The 17,873-nt window shown below is 44.6% G+C and overlaps 1 protein-coding gene across 1 annotated transcript in view; it reads right to left on the minus strand.

The window, feature by feature from the left end:
- LOC100602041 (zinc finger protein 679) overlaps positions 1-17,286 on the minus strand; it is a 37,577-nt gene extending 20,291 nt beyond the window's left edge. Inside the window, exon 1 of the mRNA XM_003279258.2 lies at positions 17,106-17,286. The gene's annotated coding sequence lies outside the window, so the exon portion shown is untranslated. The remainder of the gene's footprint in view (positions 1-17,105) is intronic.
- Between the last annotated feature and the right edge of the window lie 587 nt (positions 17,287-17,873).

Below are 17,873 nucleotides of genomic sequence, written 5' to 3' on the forward strand. Positions count from 1 at the left end.
GACAGAGTCTCTTGTTGCCCAGGCTGGAGTGCAATCGCGAGATCTTGGCTCACTGCAACCACTGCCTCCCAGGTTCAAGCGATTCTCCTGCCTCAGCCTCCTGAGTAGCTGGGATTACAGGCACCCACCACCACACCCAGATAATTTTTGTACTTTTAGTAGAGACAAGGTTTCACCATGTTGGCCAGGCTGGCCTCAAACTCCTGACCTCAGCTGATCTACCACCTCGGCCTCCCAAAGTACTGGGATTACAGGCATGAGCCACCATATGGGGCCTTGTCTTTGGATTAATCTGCCTTGCATTTTTTGCTGATGGCTGTGGCTGACAGAATTAGACAAGTATAGGATCATGGAACAAGGGGAGCTTTTTCCTCCCTAAAGTGGGAATCTTGAGAGCAGATGGGACTGCCAAAAGAGATTCTTTCACAACCAACAAGCGGCCACCTAAACTTTTGATTCAATGGGTGGGTCTTTCTCTAGTTTTCCTGAGCTCCTCGACTTTCCTGCCCTACCATAAGCAATGCTTTCTCTCTCTCTCTCTCTCTCTCTCTTTACTATCTTTTCTGTTACTCTGGGCCACCATCTTCCCCAAAGATCACGTGTCGAAACTTCTAGTCAGAAGTCCCTGAAACAGGCCGGGCATGGTGACTCATGCTTGTAATCCTAGAACCTTGGGAGGCCAAAGCAGGTGGATCACCTGAGGTGGGGGTTCAAGACCAGCCTGGCCAACATAGCAAAACCTTGTCTCTACTAAAAATACAAAAATTAGCCAGGGTGGTGGCGGGTGCCTGTAGTCCCAGTTACTCAGGAGGCTGGGGCAGGGAGAACTGCTTGAACTTGGGAAGCAGAGGTTGCAGTGAGCCGAGATTGCACCACTGCTCTCCAGTCTGGGAGACAAAGCAAGACTCTGTCTCAAAAAGCTAAAAAAAAAAAAAAAAGAAACAAAAAAGAAGTCCCGGAAATAAACAACAACAAAATGGATGAAGTTTCCCTCTTGTTTTATGTTCTTGGGAGCTTGACCTTGTAGCCATGTGGCAGTATTTTCTCTTTGTTTCTACCATCCAGCATACAGAAATTTTGAAATTTATGTTATAGTTAACCCTAAAAATGATCTTGAGCAGTAAACAACCTTTGCAAGCTCAAAACTGGCTGCTGGAGGCTTCTTCTGGGAGACTCCAATGAAGACTGCTCAGTGCTGTAGCTCAGTAGCTGGGCTTTGCTGTCTCACAGTGGCAGCCTGAGTTCAGGTTCAATTTCTGGCTTAGGAAATGAGTCGTTTGTGATTTGATATCTGCGTGAATACTTGCGGATTTGCTTTCCCTCCATGAACCATCCTGAATTTTCCTTTCTCTGAGCTACCTTTGAAGATTCTAGATTTTGTAAAAAGTGCTTGCCATCTTTTTGAAAATACCTTGTACACTTGTGTTTAGGTTCATAACCGTAGTTAAAGCTTATTGGTTTCAGGAGGCTGAGGTTATAGTGAGCCGCATTTGGCCACTGCACTCCAGCTGGGCAACAGAGAGAGAATCTGCCACAAAAGAAACAAACAAACAAAAATACAACTTATTGATTTCACCTGGGAGGTTATGTTAGTAAAGTTCAAAAGTCAGAAATATTGGCAGTTTGGCATGGCTAAAGTCAAGTAATTAGAGAATTAAATAATTTTTTTAAAAAAGAGCATCACGGTTAAAAGTCAGCTTAATTATTATTACTATTATTATTATTTTGTGAGATGGAGTCTCGCTCTGTCACTCAGGCTGGAGTGCAGTGGCACAATCTTGGCTCACTGCAACCTCCACCTACCGGGATCAAGCAATTCTCCTGCCTCAGCCTCCCAAGTAGCTGACATTGCAGGTGCCCACCACACCTGGCTAATTTTCGCATTTTTAGTAGAGACCAAGTTTCACCATATTGGTCAGGCTGTCCTCCAACTCCTGACCTCATGATCTGCCCCCCTCAGACTCCCAAAGTGCTGGGATTACAGGCTTGAGCCACCATGTCTGGCCCAAAGGTCAATGTAATTAATTGCAGATATTCAAGCTCTAACAGCCTGGAACTCCTTGGAAAAAACAGAGGAGGTGCCACAATATGCATTTTGTGTGCAACTCACAGGAGGTATTGACTCTGATCCTGAAGTTGGGCATGTGAGAGATTGTAAATTTTATCTCTGGACTTTTTCACAGACATGATTGTGACATATACCTTCACTCAGTATCTGACTGATTTTTCTCTTTTGCCTAGGCCCCACCTTCAGTTTAGATTGTGAAATATACTTAGATTGAGTGGCTAGATAATGTGACTTTCCTGCCTGGGCTTTGCCCTCCCGGGGTATTGTGACATATTTCTGAGCCAATCACCTAGGCGATGTGACTCTTCCTTTCTGCCTGGGCCAGTCCACAGCGGTTACTGTGAGATATCTTTAGGCCCATCACCTTTGTTATGTGACTCTTTTTTGCCTTGAATCTGTTTACAGGAGCAATGGTTACATATCACTGGGCCCATCACCTAGATGATGTGACTGTCTTCTACCTGGAACATGTTTACAGGGTGGATTGTGACATATTGCTTTTCCTAGCACCCAGGAGATGTGACTTTTATTGCCAAGACCCTGCCCATAGTAAAAATATTGACATGTTGCTGGCCCAGCACCTAGTTGATGCGACTCTCCCTCCTAGTCTTTGCCCACAGAGGGGATGGTCACACATTAGGCCCAGCTGACAGGTATAATGAAGACTCGCATATGTGAACCCAGCCAATAGAAGAGATTTTAATCCTTCTAGCTAGGCTTAGACAAACAGGTAATGATCTGGGCCTTCTACATGTGCAAAGATCACACAATATATCACACTCATGCATATTCTGTAAAGTCTTTGGGTGATATAAAGAGTGTCATATCAGGGTCCAGCACAGAGGTAAAACTGTGACTCTTATGGGCACACCCAGCTGACAAAATTGTCTCCCTCACACACTGACAAAACTTACTGGTGAGGTCCTAACTCTCATATGACAACACAGTACACAGCTAGAATACTGACCATGCAATGTGGATCTGGCCAAAGGTCAGGTGGTGACTCATAGCTGGACCCAGCTTACAGACCCAGCGATGACTCTTATACCCGGACCCTGCTAATAGGAGAAGTGTTGACTCTCATAGCCGGGTTTAGGCCAAAAAATAAAATTCTGGCTTTTCTACTTAAAAAAAAAAAATCACAGGTGATTACAACACACATGCATATTGTCTAAAGCCCTCAGATGGGACAGAGAGTGTTATAATAGGACCCAGCACAACACTGAGGTTGTGAGTATTGTATGCACATTCAGCTGACTGTTAAAATTGTCACCTTTACATAGGGAGAGAGCAAAATATTTCCTGAATCTCACTGACAGATACAGTCAACAGTTGGATCATGCCTGTCACATGTGGATTGAGCCACAGGAAGGATATTGACCAATTTCTGTAACCAGATTATAGGAACAAAAATGACTCCCTTACCTGGACCTAAAAATTGGAGAGATGTTGACTGTCATGCCTGGGCTTAGGGCAATGGGCGTGATCCTACATTTGGGATTGTAACAAAAGCCTGGGCAAGCACAAAGGTCTCGAAGCAGATTGTGAGTCTCACATGTGCCATATAAAACCCGCAGGTGGTACAGTGTCATAACAGGGACCGGCAAACAGGTGAGATTCTGACTCTCATATGCATACCTGGCTAACAATAAGAATTGTCACCCTCTCACATGAACACAGCCTTCGTAAAATGTCCTGAATCTCACACTCAGAGGCAGTCAAAAGTTGGAATTGTGACTTTCAGAAGTGAATGCAGTCCACAGGTAGAATGGTGACTCTCACACCAAGATTCAGCAACCCTGTGAGGCTGTGACTCCCCTACTGGGACACTGTTTATAAGTGGGGTTCGGGCTCTTATGCACAGAGCCAGTGCACTGTTGAGGTTGTGACTCAAGTACTTAAACACATATCCCAAGATATGTTGACTGTCATAAGTGAAGCCAGCACATTTGTGGGGTTTTAAATCTTATCCTTAAACCTTTCTGCAGGTGTGATTGTGACATGTACCTTTTCCCAGCATCTGATTAATTTTACTCTATTGTCTGGGCCCAGTGTACAGTTGAGATTGTAACATATACCTGGGCCAGGCACAAAATTTATGTTCCTCTTCTGCATGAGCCCTGTCCTCAGGAAAAATTACAATATATCTCTGGGCCAATCATCAAAGTGAAGTGAGCCTCTTTTTTGGCCTGGGTTCTGTCCTTAGTTGGGATTGTGACCTATCACTGGATCTTTAACCCAGATGATATAACTCTTTATCCTGGGTTCTTATTACAGAAGGCATTGTGAAATATCTCTAGACCCATCACCTAGGTGATGTGACTCTTCTTTCCTGCTTGAGCCCTGCCCGCAAGAGGCATTGTGACATATCACTGGCCCCAGCTTCTAGGCGATGTAACTGTACTGCCTTGGCCCTGCCCATAGGGGGTATTGTGACATATCTCTGGGCCCACCACCTAGGTGATATGACCCTCCTGAATTGCCCCTGCACTAAGGGGAGATTTTGACCCTGCTCAAAGTGGCAATTTTGACATCTCTCTGGCCAGCACCCAGGTGATGCAACCATTGTGCCTGGTCTGTCTCCATAGTTGGGATTGGGAAATACACATGGGCACAGCTTACAGGTAGAATGATGACTCATACCTGAAGATATTTTGACTCTTGTAGTTAGTCTTAGGGCAAAAACTAAGGTTCTGGGTCTTCAACTTGTAGGACGGTCACAGACTATTATGACTTGCATGCACATTGTATGAAGCCCTCAAGTGCTACAGAGTGCCACAGTAGAGCCCAGCACACAGGGAAAATTGTGACTGTTGTATGTAAACTCAGACAAAAGTAAGGATTTATCACCCTTCCACATTAACAGAACCCACTGTTAAGGTTCTGAATCACACACCAAGAGCCAGTAGAGTTGGAATTGTGAATCTCATACATCAATCCAATCGACAGATGAGATGATAACACCAAGTCCAGGATTTAGAACACCTGGGGGCTGTGCTTCCCCTATCAAAACGCAGTCTGTTGGTGAGATTTGGGCTCTCATGCATTGATTTAGTCCACTGTTGTGATTGACTTACATAGTTGAACTCAATCCACAAGAGGTGTTGACTCTTATACCTTTAGCTGGAAAATGTCCCAGATTGTGAATTTCTGCTATTGACTGGGTCCAGGTATTAGTTCCATTACTGTTCCTGTGAGCTGGGTTCAAAAATGAGTCACTGTCTCACCTGTGGCTGCATCGACATATGACAGTCACAATTGCAAGTCTGGATTGCATTTACATGTAAGATTTAGGACCTCACCAATGACCACTGACTGTGTGTGAGGGTGACAATTCTATCAGCTGGATGTGCATATGAGAGTCACAATGTCACTTTTGTTCTGGGTCCTGTTATGACACTGTATCACATGCAGTCTTCATACAATATGCCTCAGTATCATAACACACTATGTCCTTTATTTAAGTAGGAGACCCAGGACCTTGCCTGTTGCCCTAAGCCTAGATATCAGAGTTAAAATCTGTTCTCTTAGCTGGATCCAAGTATGAGAGTCATCATCTCACCTTTGAGCTGTGACCACCATGTATGTGTCACAATTTCACCTGTGGGCAGGAACCAGACATAAGAGTCATATCACCTGGGTGCTGTGTAAGTGATATGCCATAATTCTTACTTTGGGAAGAGTCCAGGCAACAGAGGAAAGACACATCACCTTTATGATTGGCCAAGTGATGGGTGAAAATCCTCTCTGAGAGCAGGGCCCATTCAGGAGAGTCATATCACCTAGCTACTTGGCCAAGCAATATATCACAATGCACCCTTTGCATAGGGCCAATACAGGACAGTTACATCACCAGGGAGCTGGGTCCAGCTATATGTCACAATTTCTTTTGTGGAAAGTGTCCAGTTAGAAGAATAGAGTCACATCACGTAGGCGATGGGCCTAGAGAGATGCCACAATGCCACTTGTGGGCTGGGCCCTAGGGGAAGGGTAACTTCACCCAGTACTGGGCCCAGCAATATGTTGTGATGACAACTGTAAAACAGTTCCAGGCAAGAGAGGAGAATCACATCACCATGTTGACAAGCCAAGAAATATTTCACAATCCCCCCTGTGCACATGTCCCAGGCAGAAGACCTGAATTACCTTTTTACTTAGGCCAGTAATGTCACAATGCTTCTTCAGGGCAGGGCACAAACAAGATAGGACAGTCACATCATTAAGTGCTAGGCTTGGTGATATGTCATAACCTTATCTGTGGGCAGGGTCCAGGCAGGAAAGAAGATTTACATCACCTAGGTGCTCAGTAAAGAGATATATTACAATTCCTTTGAAGGAAGTGGCCAGACAAATTAGTCACATCACCTAGGTGCTTGGCCCAGGTATAAGTCACAGGATATCTGTGTGTTGAGACCAGAAGGACTATCAAATTACGAAGGTTCTAAGTAGAAGTGCATGTCACAATGACACGTGCAGGAAGACCCAGGAATGAGACTCCCAATTCAACACATTTTCCCACTGCAGGTGTAAGAGTCAACAACTCCTGAGACTTAGGCCCAAGTACATGAGTCACAATCTCAATAGTGGATTGCTTCCTCTCATGAGAGCCCCAATCCCTCCAAGCTGTGTCCCAGTAGGGGTGTCACAACCTCAATGGTGTGCTGAATCCTGGTTGGAGTGTCCCCACTTCACCTGTGGACTGGATCCATATATGAGAGTCACAATTACAACTCTTAACTGCCCCTGGGTTTGAGATTCAGAACCTCAATCATGAGCTGTGTACACATGGCATGTGACAATTTCTACTTTTGGCTGTGTGTTCATACAAGACTCTCAATCTCACCTGTGTTCTGGGCCCTGTTATGAGACTGTCTGTACCACCCATGGATTTATTGGATATGCATGGGTGTCATAATCCTTTGTGATCTTCATACAAGTAGAAGACCCAGGACCTTACCCATTGCCCTAGGCCTATCTATGAGAGTCAAAATCTCTCTCTTTGGCTGGGCCTATGTGTAATGCCTGTAAGCTGGGTCAAAGTATATGTCACCATCTCAACTGTGGGGATCTATGGGCAGGTGCAGTGAGAGTCGAGATGGGAGGAGGGTTTTGAGGTCCTCTGTCAGGATGTAATTGTTATTGTTTTGGGGATGTTTTTAGATACTGTCAAATAAAATAAATTTATATGTAGGTATGAAATAACTTTATTCTAAAGTAGTGTTGTGGCTGGGCACAGTGGCTCATGCCTATAATCCCAGCACTTTGGGAGGTCAAGGCAGGTGGATCACTTGAGGTCAGGTGTTCAGGACCAGTCTGGTCAACATGGTGAAACCCTGTCTCTACTAAGAATACAAAAATTAGCTAGATGTGGTGGTGGGCGCCTGTAATCCCAGCTACTCAGTAGGCGAAGGCAGGAGAATCGCTTGAACCGTGGAGGCACAGGGTGCAATGAGCAGAGATCGCACCCCTGTACTCCAGCCTGGAGTGAGTGAGACTCTGTTTCAAATAAAATTAATAGTGTTGCAATGGGGGAAGCACCAAACATAATATCTACATACGTCTCAAAGTTAGGCTGAAAAGGGCTGTCATTCACAGGGAGGAGCAAGAAAGATTAGAAAGAAGGTGGGAGAGGAGGGCAGAATGGAGGGTGGAAAAATCAATGCAATAGGGAATGTTGCACCCTGAAGTCAGCCTGTTCTTGGGAGGGACATGAAGAGGGGTTGTATGTTTGCTCAGACTGGAGGTGGAGCAGAGTCCAGGGGTCTGGGGGAAAGATAAAAACTTAAGCAAAGTTTGCTCGACAGGTATTTTCTTGTGAACCCTGAAGACAAAATTATTTAATTGTGTGTGAAGAATAATGGTAATGATCCTGACCATCAGTCATAATGGTAGGGACCTTTCTTTGCAGTAAGTGGTTCTTACAGAACACAAAGCATTAGAGAGTTTTCTTAATTGTAGCTATTTACCAGGACTCACCATCCACCCCGTCTTTCTCTCCCACTTTTCTGTGCCCTATACATTTTTTTTCCAATTGGTATTTTCTGAATTATATTATTTATAATAACTTGGTAAAGTTCTATCAAATTTATGAGTAGTTTTATCAAATTATTAAACTTCAGGGAGAAGTTTAAAAAAGCCCATAATTTATAGATAGCAGTTTATAGGCATAGATGGGCCCATGGTGCCTGTCACTGGTGTGTGCATTGGGGACTGTATTGAGGAACTGAGTCCTGATGTGGTCGGGTCCATGGTGACTCTTGATTCTGTCAGAATTGAGTTGTTGAACACCCAGTTGGTTTTGAAGAGGGCTGGTGTCAGCAAATGCCGTGTATTTCGTCTAAAAAGAAAGACATCACTGCAGCCTTGGCTGGAGGGAGACTGTGAGTCTTTCGGGGAATGGAGACTCTATTCTTCAGCATACAAGCTGTTGCACTGTGAATTGTCCTGTGATTCCATGTCTCATCCGGGTTCAGGGGGAACTGAGAACTCAAAGGAAAGCAGTTCTGAGGGCAGACTCCTCTCCCTACCTTGCTGCTAGAAAGTGATTCCTGCACACTCACACCCATGCACACTGGGCAGTTATGTAGCTACACTCCTCCCATGACAAGCCTTCACCTTCAGAAATTGTGCTGAGATTACTTCTGCTTCTAGAGTTTTCCACCTATAGGCTACTTAAGTGCCCAGAGGATTCATGGCTTCTTTTTATGCCCAGATCTTGAATCTGCACCAGTGACCCATTTTCTCCACTAGCCTAGGATTCTGGGTCATCCATCCCTCCCATCTGCCTGCATGCACACATTTATAAGTCAGAGCTATCTTGCCTGGACCAGTCTCTGTAGCCCCAACCAGTCTTTTCACCAACTGTGTACTGTTCCCTACCCATAGGTTTCTTTCTTTCTTTCTCTTTCTTTCTTTTCTTTTCTTTTCTTTCTTTCTTCTTTCTTTCTTTCTTTCTTTCTCTTTCTTTCTTCTTTCTCTCCTTTTCTTTCTTTCTCTCTTTTTCTTTCTTCTTCTTTCTTTTTCTTTTTTCCTTCTCTCCTTTTTTCTTTCTTTCTCTTTCATTCTTTTTCTTCCCCTCCCCTCCCCTCCCCTTTCCTTCCCTTCCTTCCCTAGTTTCACTCTTGTCGCCCAGGCTGGAGTGCAGTGACAGGATCTTGGCTCACGGCAACCTCTGCCTCCTGGGTTTGAATGATGATTCTGCTTCAGTCTCCCAAGCAGCTGGAATTACAAGTGTGTGCCACTACACCTGGCTAATTTTTGTATTTTTAAGAGACAGGGTTTCGCCATTTTGGCCAGGCTGGTCTCAAACTCCTGACCTTAGGTGATCCACCCACCTCAGCCTCCACAAAATGCTGGGATTACAGGACTGAGGCACTGTGCCCTGCCCCCATAGACTTTTTATATCAGGTTCTCTTATTCTGCCTTTTTTTTTTTTTTCCACAAAAGCTCTTTCACAAACTCAAAACCACACCTCTGGTGCCTAAATACAAACCCTACTGGAACTCAAATGATGATGAGTTCAGGATAAATTTTTTGGGCCTGCTTATTGTAAGCATAAATACAAAATAAAAATAAGACAATCATTCAACTTAAAAATTAAAAAAAGAATTTACTCCTTTTTTTTTGACAGAGTCTCATCCTGTTGCCCAGGCTGGAGTACAACGGATCAATCTCAGCTCACTGCAACTTCTGCCTACTGAGTTCAAGCAATTCTCCTGCCTCAGCCTCCCGAGTAGTTGGGATTACAGGTGTAAGCCACCACACCTGGCTAATTTTTGTATTTTTAGGAGAGACAGGGTTTCACCATGTTGGTCAGGCTGGTCTCGAACTCCTGACCTCATGATCCACCCACCTTGGCCTCCCACAGTGTTGGGATTACAGGTGTGAGGCACTGCGCCCGGCCTCTTCTTTTTTAAAAAAGAAATTTTTTTTTATTTAAATACCTTTTATATGTAAATTCTTTCTCTGCTTCTTATCTTTTTTGTGTCTTTTAAGTATCTATGAAATCTATCTCTGCTCTAATTTTTTTTTGTACCTTATCTTTGTATTTCATTTATTTTTATTATTATTATTATTATTATACTTTAAGTTTTAGGGTACATGTGCACAATGTGCAGGTTTGTTGCATATGTATCCATGTGCCATGTTGGTGTGCTGCACCCATTAACTCGTCATTTAGCATTAGGTATATCTCCTAATGCTGTCCCTCCCCCTCCCCCCACCCCACATCAGTCCCCGGAGTGTGATGTTCCCCTTCCTGTGTCCATGTGCTCTCATTGTTCAATTCCCACCTATGAGCGAGAACATCTCTGCTCTAATTTTTATTCCTTTTTCTTCTTTCCTTCCTCTCTCTCTCTGTCTCCTTCTTTCTCTCTCTTTCTTTCTTTCTTCTTCTTTCTTTCTTTCTTTCTTTCTTTCTTTCTTTTCTTCTTTCTTTCTTCTCTTTCTTTCTTTCTTTCTTCATGGAGTTTCACTCTTGTCGCCCAGGCTGGAGTGCAGTGGCGTGATCTCGCCTCGTGGCAACCTCCGCCTCTCAGGTTCCAGCGATGCTTCTGCCTCAGCCTCCCGAGTAGCTGGAATTACAGGCTCGTGCCACCAGGCCCGGCTAATTTTTGTAGTTTCAGTAGAGACGGGGTTTCACCATTTTGGGCAGCCTGGTCTTGATCTCCTGACCTTAGGTGATCCACACACCTCGGCCTTTCAAAGTGCTGGGATTACAGGCGTGAGCCTCCTAGCCTGGCCTATTTTTTTTTTGTTATGCTAATGCTGGGATTATTTAGTTGTTCTTTTTTTGAGTATTTTGTGGATTAAAGTTATGTTTTTTATTTGACATCTTTTCCTTTTTCTTAATATAGCAATATAGTACTACAAATTTCTGTTTTAGAACTGTTTTGTGGGTTTGTCTTTTTTTGTTTTTGTATCTCAGAAGTTAACATATGTTGTTTCTATTTTCTTTTTTTGTCAATATACTTTCTGATTTCCCTTTGGTTTTTCTCTTTGACCCATGGGTTGTTCAGGAACATGTTGTTTACTATCCACATATTTGTGACTTTTTAAATTTTTCTTTGGCTATTGATTTCTCATTTTATTAAATTATAATTTAAAAAGTTGATATGGCTGGGCTCAGTGGCTTACACCTGTAATCCCAGCACTTTGGGAGGCTGAAGCAGGTGAATCACCTGAGGTCAGGAGTTCAAGACCAGCCTGGCCAACATGGCAAAACCCTGTCTCTAGAAAAAAATACAAAAATTAGCCAGGCCTGGTGGCACATGCCTGTAGTCCCAGCTACTCAAGAGGCTGAGGCACAAGAATCGCTTGAACCCTGGAGGTAGAGGTTTCAGTGAGCTGAGATTGTGCCATAGCACTCCAGCCTGGGTGACAGAGCAAGACTCTGTCTCGAAAAAAAAAAAAGTGTATTACATGAATCCCCTAGACTTAGAAAGTGCTGCTGAGGTCACCACCGGGCAGGACATGAGAGGTATATTAGTCTTCTATTGCTCCATAACAAGTCCCCACAAATGTAGTGGCTAAGAACACACCCATTTACTAGCTCATAGTTCTGTAGAACTTATGGTTCAGGGTCCAGAAGACTCCGTTGGGCTCTCTGCTTTGGTTTTCAAAACGCTAAAATCAGAGTATCAAACAGTCTGGGCTCTCATCTAGAGGTGCTGGGAAGAACCCATTTCTAAACCCATTCTGGTTGTTGCCAGTTTCCAATTCCTCGTGGTTGTAGGACTGGGATCCTTGTTCCCTTGCTCACTGCTAGCTAGGACCCACTCTCTGTAAGTAGATGTCCCCCCACATTTTACTCAATTTGCCCCCTCCATCTTCAAAGTCAGCAAAAGTGCATCGCATCTCCAGCCTACTTTGAATCTCTGACTTCCTCCTCTGCTGCTGGCCAGAGAAAGCTCTCTAGAGGTGGGGTCTGAATTCTGATTACCCACTGGGAGGTTTGTCTCTGCACTGCTTGAGTGCACAGATTTGTTAAAGGTCTCACACCCACTCCAGTATTTCTTTGATCTCCTAAGTCATTCTGATGGTCATAGTGATTTTGAAGGTCAGATTCCTCCTTCCTCTGAATTTGGTCAGTCAGTGAACCTTCTTGCTATCCCCACGAAGGGTCCCTGTTAGGTCCCATGACAGCCCGGATCTGGAACTCAGCCCTGTTCTATTCTTGGAACAAACACCCAGTCGCTGTGGTGTTGGTGGGAGCAGCAGATGATTCTAATGAGGGTTTGAGCCACCCCTCTATCCTCTTCCCAGTAGCACTGAGCATCTCACTTCTCAGAGCTCCTTCATCCTTCTTGACTCTTTCTTCTGTCTTTTCCAATGTCCCATCTCTCAGTGGCTTACCTCGTTCCTGTTTCTCACAAGCCAGCCCTGTGTCTCCTTTTTCTTATGTACAGGGATTCCATTTTCCCCATCTCCAGAGTAGACCTTTTGCACTTCTGATGATTTGGCTAAGGCTTTGCTGTCACTGCCTGTAAGGATCTACCAGATTAAATCCTTAAATCAAGACCACCCTACTCCCAAGCATTTGTCTTGCAATTGGGAATGAAGGTGAAGGTGGTTTCCTTATTCCACCTTCCCCTGTTATGGATGGAATGAATGGAAGTACCCAGTACCACAGGAACACTGAGGTTGGGGGAGGAGCACCACCCCAAGCAGGTTACACGGAAGCAAAGACCTGAAAGGGTGACTAGGAGGATGGAAACCAGATCCTAACTGGGAGGAAAAAGGTTTTTTGTTTTTTGTTTTGTTTTTCTTGAGACAGAGTCTCACTCTGTCATCCAGGCTGGAGAGCAGTGGTGCCATCTCAGCTCACTGCAGCCTCAACCTCCCAGACTCAAGCGATCCTCCCACCTCAGCCTCCCAATAGCTAGGACTACAAGAGCACGCCTCCATGCCCAACTTAATTTTTAAATTTTTCTTAATGACAAGGTCTCCCAGTGTTGCCCAAGCTGGTCTATGACTCTATTTCTTTCTCTCTTTTTTTGTTTATTTGTTTTGAGACAGAGTCTGACTTTGTCAGCCAAGCTGGAGTGGGACAGTGGGGCGATCTTGGCTCACCACCACCTCCTCCCAGATTCAAGTGATTCTCCTGCCTCAGCCTCCCAAGTACCTGGGATTACAGGCGCACACCACCGCTCCCAGCTAATTTTTGTATTTTTAGGCGACAAGGGGTTTTTACCATATTGGCCAGCTGGTCTCGAACTCCTGACCTCAGGCAATCTGCCCGCCTCAGCATCCCAAAGTGCCAGGATTACAGGGGTGAACAAGCACGCCCGGCCTATGACTCTATTTCTTGGGCCCTGCCCTTAAGGGGTATTGTGACGTATCCCTGGTACAGAACCAAGGTAACGTGACTCACCTACCTGGTTCCTGCCCACTGATGGGATTGTGACATATACCTAGGCCCAGCTCACAGGCCTGATGATAGCTGTCATACGTGGACCCAGCCAATAAGAGAGATTTTAATTGTAGTTAGGCTTATTACAACAGGTATGCTCCTGAGTATTCTACATGTAGAGAGGTCACAGACTATTAGGATGCTCATGCATATTTTATAAAGACCTTGGGTGGTACAAAGATGTTGGAATAGGCCAGTGCACATGTGAAATTGTGACTCCCATAGGTACACCTAGCCAACAATTAAGATTTTCACCCTCAGCACATGCATACAGCCCATTTTTGAGGTTCTCAGTCTCAAACCTGTGAGATTCACTCTGTAGCCCAGGATGAAGTGCAGTCTCACCATCTCTGCTCACTGCAACCTCCACCTCCCAGGTTCAAGCAATTCTCCTGAACTCAGCTCTTGGACAAAACTTCAGCACCCCTCTTAGGGTGTCTCTGCCCTACTAAGACACTGTGTGCAGGTGGAGTTGAGGCTCTTACGTATGGATCCTGTCCACTGTTGAGATTGTGAATTGCATGCATAGACTCAACTCACAAGAGGCGTTGACTCCCATACCTCCAGCTGGGACATTTGCAAGATTAGAAATTTTATTTCTGGATCTTTCTACAAGTGTGATTGTGACATCTACCTTTGCCCAGCACCTGACTGCTTTTACTTTTTTTGCCTGGGCCCAGCCAATAGTTGAAATTGTGACACATACTTGGGCTACATAGGTGATGTGATACTCCTGCCTGGGCTCTGCTTTCAGGAGAAATTTTTACATATCTCTAGGTCAATCACCTGGTGATGTGACTCTCCCCTTCTTTCTAGGCCCAACTTATAGAAAGCATTGTGACAGATCTCTTGGTTCATCACCTAGGAACTGTGACTCTACACTCCCAGCTGGGCTGAGCCCCACCGAAGATTGTGACATATTAATGAGCCCATAAACTAGGTGACATGACTCTGCTCCCTGGCCTAAGCCAAGATTAAAGGAGACATTGAGACATCGAGATATATTGCTTTGCCCAGCACCTACATGATATGACTCTCTTTTCCTGCCTGGGCTCGGCCTACAGAAGAAATTGTTCATATTACTGAGTCAAGATCCCAGTTGATGTAACTCTCCTCCTGGGCCCTGCTGACATGGGAAATATTGGCATATTCCTTGCCTAGCACTCAGGTGATGTGAACTTCTGCCTGGTCCCTGCCCATATGTGAGATTGTGACATATACATAAGCCCAACTCACAGGCGTAATTATGACTCTCTTACCTGGACCAAGACAATAGAAAATATTTTGACTCTTCCAAATAGTCTTATGGAAATAGGCAATTTACTGGGTCTTCTACTTGTAGAAAGGTCAGAGATTACAACACTCATATGCATATTTTATAAAGTTCCTGAGTGGCACAGAGAGTGTCTTAACAGGACTCAGCACACAGATGGGATTGTGACTCTCATAGGCACAGCCAACAGTCAGGATTGTCACTTTGCCATATGGACACAACCCAGTCACTGCTGAGCTTCTGAATCTTATGCTCAGAGACAGTCAAAAGTTGGAACTGTGACTCTTATATGTGAATCTGTTCCACAGAAAAAGATGATGACTTTCATATATTCAGCACACATGTGAGGCTGTTACTATTCTACCAGGAAAAAGTCTGCAGGGGTCTTGGGGCTCTCATGCAGGAATCCAGGTCACCACTGAGATTCTGACTTGCAAACTTGTACCCAACTCACAAGTGTTTACTCCCATACCTGGTGTTGGGACCAATGTGACATTGTGAATCTAATCTCTGGACATTCCTGCAGGTGTGATTGTGACATATACCTTTGCCCAGCTCATGATATTTGATTATTTTGCCTGGATAAAACACATGAGACAGTGACATATATTTGGGCCACACCTTGGTGATATTACTCTCCTGTTCTTGGCCCTTTTCTTAGGGGAAATTTGGACATATCTCTGGGTCTATTACCTGGGTTATGTTACCATCTTTTTCTGCCTGAACGTGGCCCACAGGGGAAATCATAATATATTTATTTTTAGACCCATCACCTAGGTGATGTTACTCTTCCCTTCTGCCTGGGTCCTGCTTCCAGTAAGAATTGTAACATATCACTGGATCCTGCACCCAAATGATGTTACCCTCCTGCCTGGGCCATGCCTACAGTGGGAATTGTGACATTTCTGGGCCCAACATTTAAGTGATGTGACTATCCTCTTATGTTCACAGCATGTGTTGTAACATATCACTAAGCCCAGCACTCAGGTGACGTGGCTTTCCTGCCACGGCACTGCACACAAGGAGAATGTTGACATATCCCTTGGCCCCGAATTCAGATGATATGACTGTTTTACCTGATCCACACTCTGAAGTGAAATTGTTACATATACCCAGGCCCAGTTAGCAGACATGATGACGACTCTCATACAAAGACCCAGCCAATACAACAGATTTTTTACTCTCCTGGCTAGATTTAGGGACACAGGTAAGGGTCTGGGTTTTCTTATAAAAGGTCACAAGAAATTATGACCCAAATATTTTATAAATTCCATGAGTTTTATGAGCTGTGTCACAACGCAGTCCAACGAGCAGGTGAGATTGTGACTCTCATAGGCACATCCAGCCAACAATGGGATGATCACTCTTAAACTTAGACACAGCCCACTGGTGAGGTTATAAATCTCACATATGGATGCAGACCACAGTTGGAATCATGACTGTCATATGTGGATTTGGCCACAGGTCGAAGGGGAAGTCATTTCTTGACGAACTCACAGGCAGTGTTGTCTCTTATACTTGGACCAAGCTAATAGAAGAGATGCTGTCTCATTGTTAGGGTTAGGAAAATGGGGATGGTTCTGGGTTTCTAATTGTACAAAGGTCACAAAAAAATCACAACACTCATGCGTACGGTATAATGCCCTATGGTGGTACAGAGAGTGTCAACACAACCCAATACAAAGTTGAGTAATTCTCATATGCACAGCCAGCTGACAGTAAGAATTGCCACCCATACACAGGGAGAGATCCCATTAGTGACATCCTGACTTTGCCTTGTGGACACAGTTCACAGTTCAAATTGTGACTGTCATACATGGATCTGACCACAAGTAATATTGTGACTCATTTCTGGACCCAGCTCACAAACATGGTGATGACTCTTATATCTGGACCCAGACAAGATAAATTATGTTGACTTCTGCCTGGGCTTAGGGTAACAGGTAAGATCTTGGATCCATAAAAACATAAAGTTCTCAGAGCAGAATTCCACTCTCAAGCATGCCGTGTGAAGACCTCAGATGGTACAAAGAGTGTCATAACAGAGCCAAAAACATAGAGGAAACTGTGAATTCCATGTGGATACCCAGCCAAAAATAAGGATGGTCACTACCTCATATAGACACAGCTCACTGTTGAGATTCTGAATCTCACACCCAGAGGCAATGAAAAGTTGAAAGTTTGACTCACGTACTGGTCAACAGATAAAATAGTGACTCCGAGACCAAGATTCAGCACCCTGGTGAGGCTGTGCCTACCTTATGCGGACACTGTTTGCAGGTGGAGATGGAGCTGTCATGCATGGATCCTGTCCAGTGTTAAGACTGTGTCTCGTGTATTTGCATGCAACTCACCAGAAAAGTGTAGACTCTCAGACCTAAAGCTGGGAAATATGTAGAATTGTGAAATTTATTCCTGGTCCTTCCCGCAGGTGTGATTGTGGCATATACTTTCACACAGCACCTAATTTATTTTACTAATTTGCTTGGGCCCAGCCAACAGTTGGGAATGTGACATATACCTGGGTCAAGTACCTAGGTGATGTAACTCTCCAGCCTGGGCCTTACCACAGGGTGCATTGTGACATATCTTTGGACTTATCACCTGTGTGATGTGACTCTACTGTCTTGCCTCATCTTGGCCTCCATTGAGGATTGTGGCATATTTCTGTGCCCAGTACCTAAGTTATATGACTCTTCTTTGCTGCTTGTGCATTTAGAAAGGATTGTGACATATTGCTGGGCCAAGAACCTAGGCGATGTGACTCTCCTGCGTTGGCCCTGCCTTCAGGAAAAATTGTGACGTGACTCTGGGTTTATTACCTAGGTGATATGACTCCCATTTCCTGTGTGGGCAAGCCCAAAGGGGTCATTGTGACATACCTCTGGACACCTCACAGAAGTGGTATAACTTTTCTCTCATTCCAGGACCCTGGTCTCAGTAGAAATTGTGAAATCTCTCTGGGCCCATAACCTAGGTAATGTGACTCTCCTGTCCTGCCTGAACCCTCCTTACAGGCAAGTTCGTGACATTTGGCTGGGTCCATCACCCAGGTAACGTGACTCTCCTTTTCTTCCTGTGCCCTGCCACCAGTGAAGATTGTGACAAATTTCTGGGCCAAT

Source organism: Nomascus leucogenys, chromosome 17 (assembly GCF_006542625.1).
Source record: "Nomascus leucogenys isolate Asia chromosome 17, Asia_NLE_v1, whole genome shotgun sequence".
NCBI classification, from domain to species: domain Eukaryota; kingdom Metazoa; phylum Chordata; class Mammalia; order Primates; family Hylobatidae; genus Nomascus; species Nomascus leucogenys.